General features: G+C 45.0%; 1 non-coding gene across 1 annotated transcript; it reads right to left on the bottom strand.

The window, feature by feature from the left end:
- Window positions 1-2,035: 2,035 nt before the first annotated feature.
- Window positions 2,036-2,117, bottom strand: trnas-uga (transfer RNA serine (anticodon UGA)). Its single transcript has one exon. It is a non-coding gene; the product is annotated as a tRNA-Ser (tRNA).
- Between the last annotated feature and the right edge of the window lie 1,308 nt (window positions 2,118-3,425).

The following is a 3,425-nucleotide window of genomic DNA, read 5'->3' as shown; positions in this document are numbered from 1 at the left end:
GAGTTAGCATGCTGGCCCAAGAAATGTCTGTTTATTCCCTTTCTTTAAACACACAGGCAACAGGGAGAAGGGCAAGGCTCTAATCCTCTTCAGCCAGCCCTGACATTCAATGTCAGGCTGGTCCAAACTTGCTGTCAATCCTACTCCCCATACCACACTTGCCGGTCATATGTTCTCCACCAAATCTTCTTCCATCTCCCTTGGTGAGAGGAGGTAATCTTCTGTCGTCCGCCTTTATTTCTACGCCCTGACAACGCCGCCAACTTCCGATAGAAGCATATGGATATAAATGTTAAAAAACGCGACATTGTTCTGAGATTTTGCTCAGGATTGAGAGGACTTTGGGGAGGCAGAGCCAGTCAGGGTCTGTGGGAGAGAACAACCCCTGGGTGAAACCGTTTTCCGCCATTGGTTAACATATTAGATTGACATCTGCACACACCAATGGCAGCCAGGTATGGTGCATGTCTTTGACGAGGGTTGGCTTGTGGGTTGTTGTCTGATGACGGGAGTGTGCACAGTCGCTACACCCCACCAGTCACAACCGGCGAGGGTGATATTGACGGAAAATTAGCGAACCAGATTATGTACGGCAATGTACGGTCGCTCGCTGGTCGAGAGTGCAATGGAGAGTCTGCAGAGCGAGTGACATGAAACTGCGAAAGCTTTTCCCTTTCATGGACCCGTCGGCCCTGTTCAGCGACTGAGTCATAATCTCAATCCCCCTCCCACCCTCGGCTGAACAATATTTCTTATTGAAAGGAGTAAATATTTTATTGGTTCAAACTTCAATACTTTTTCAGCTAAAATTCACATGGTGGTCCTATCTTAACAGAGCACTGAACCAAAGTTCCTGGAACAGATTTATTGGAAAATCGCTACTCCTTCATGTCTTGTTACCTGTTCGCCCCTACGTTGCCGCACCAGTTCACGTCTCCTACCCTATACTCCATCCCAGCTGTGTCGTAAAGGAATATCTATAAACTTCCCACCCCAAATACGCAGTCCTTTCACTGAGCACAAACATCGAATATTGATTGCTGAACGCTTGCTTCAGCCTTGAGAGGAGAGTGTGGGACTGAGGAGGAAAGAAGTATGTGCAGAGAAGAAAGGGGGGAGAGAGAGAGAGAGAGAGAGGAGAGAGGAGAGAGAGAATGTGTGTGAGTTTGTGTATGTTACAGAGACGGATAGGGAAAGAGTGAGACATGGAAGTAAAACAGGGGAGAGAGTCGCATCGTAGACAGGGCAAGAGAGATAAGCGGGGGAGTTTGAAAGGCAGTGGAAGAGAGAGAGTTACACTGCAATTTAACAATTTCATTTTCACTTTGGACCATCGTTTTCCTCATAGTGTTTTCTTGACCATCAGAATATTTCACCCCAGCGAGAAAACGAAATGGTTCTTTCCGTCCCTTCATTTAAAGTCGGAAGCTGGAGGGCTCGTAAGTATTGTCACCGTTCGGACGGAGGAGGGAAATAGTTCATGCGTTTACACATGATCTTCCAACAGAAGGAGCAAGAGAGGGCGCTACGTTATACTTATTGATGTTACTTCTCCGAGTTTCTTCAATTATAAAGACAATTAACTTTAAATTGGTGCCATTAATTCTTAAAATTCCAGAGTTACTGCTGATTTGGATGCAGGAATTCTGCTCAGTGCGATAAATCGTCCCCAGTCTAGCTGAAGGAAGTAGGTTGGTGAACGAAGTGGGGCGCTCTGTATCCATACAGCTGTAGAACTCGCCGACATCAATCGCTCTGTTTCTACCCGAAATCTATTCTTAGATACTCGGTTGCACAATAACAATGTCGTCGCTAAGTAAACTCCGCGAGAAAGGGTTGTTTAAGCTTCCTCACCGAGATTGATCAGAGTCGGAGTGAAAATGAACTCTGGGCACTGAGAATGGAAGAGTATTGAAGAGTGTAAGAATCTTAACATTTGCAGCCTGGGTTTGGCAGAGAATGTAGCGTTCAGACAGCAGCCAGGGAGTTATTGACAGGCAGTTGGAGTTCTGGTCCCTCGTGCCTGTAGTGTGACCGCTGCGAGCAGGGCTCGAACCTGCGCGGGGAATCCCCATTGGATTTCAAGTCCAACGCCTTAACCACTCGGCCATCGCAGCTCCATCTATGTTAATCACTCACCGTAGCATTGCACCTGAAGTGATTTATTTTCAGTGATGGAAATGATAAATCACCATTCCAATACAAATAGTATGATTGGACAATTTGGGAATTTGTTTCAGGACAGGTAGGTCAGAACGTGAGTGTAGAGGGATAACACTGGCGTCAGTATCGTCAATGAAGGAGATTTCCACTGCTGGGGATAAAGGTCAGGATTAGAATCAGAGTTATAATGACGGATATATGTATTTTTGTTGTTTTATGGCAGCTGTACCGTGTAACACATATAGAATAATAATATAAGATCCATAGGTCCATAAAAAAAAAGGGACAGGAACAGGAATTCGCCCCATTGAGTCTGTTTCGCCAATGTAGCAGCGCTGATTTATGATCCCCTCAACCCCATTCTACTGGGCAAGGACATTGACGTCCTTAACAAACAAGAAATTATCAACCACTGCTTCAAATACACCCAATGACTTGGCTTCCATAGCCGTCTGTGACATCTAATTCCTCAGATGCGCCACCCTTTGGATAAATATATTCTGCCTCATCCCTGTTCTAAACTATTATCTTTCTATTCTGAGGCCCCGCTCTCTAATCCTAGACTGCCACACTATAGGAAAGACCCTCCGTACTACTTTAAATAGGGATTTCAATATTTCATAAATTTCAATGAGATGCCCCTGCAGTGAGCACAGGCACGGAACTATCAGACTCCCCTCGTTTGAACACGATAACCCATGCGTTCCCGGTGTCTTTCCAGTGAACCTCCTCTGGACCCTCCGAGTGTCTTCTGACCAACGTTTTATATCTGTCAACATTGCATTGTTGCTTTTATATTCTACTCCTGAACTGAATGTTAAAATTGCATGTTAAAATTCCTTTATCTATGACTAAGCCTTGAAGTAGGCAAGTAGAGAATACTGCACAAGGTCTCCTTGTACCTCTGGTTTCGGAAAACTATCTTCACATAGAGACGTTTGTTATCTTTTTTCCAAGGAGCATCACCGTACTACACGATGATCTATTGACAAATCTTCGCCCATTCTCCTCAACAGTCCCTTGAATCTTGGAACAGGTTGAAGTCAGGCTACCCAGCATATTATTTCCAGTCTTTAGCTTCCCTCCCTTCTTTCAGAGTGGGTGACAATTACAATTTTCCAGTCATCGGGAACCATTCCGGAATGTAGTGATACTTGAAGGGGTACTACTAATGCCTCCAGAATCTCTTCAGCTACCTCTTTCAGAACCCTGGGGTGTAGTCCTCAGGTCCAGGTGACATCTATCTTCAGTACTATTAGCTT

Source organism: Mobula birostris, chromosome 13, assembly GCF_030028105.1.
Source record: "Mobula birostris isolate sMobBir1 chromosome 13, sMobBir1.hap1, whole genome shotgun sequence".
Classification (NCBI taxonomy): domain Eukaryota; kingdom Metazoa; phylum Chordata; class Chondrichthyes; order Myliobatiformes; family Myliobatidae; genus Mobula; species Mobula birostris.
The sequence above is the reverse complement of the archived record's forward strand: the minus strand, read 5'-3'. Positions and strand labels throughout refer to the sequence as shown.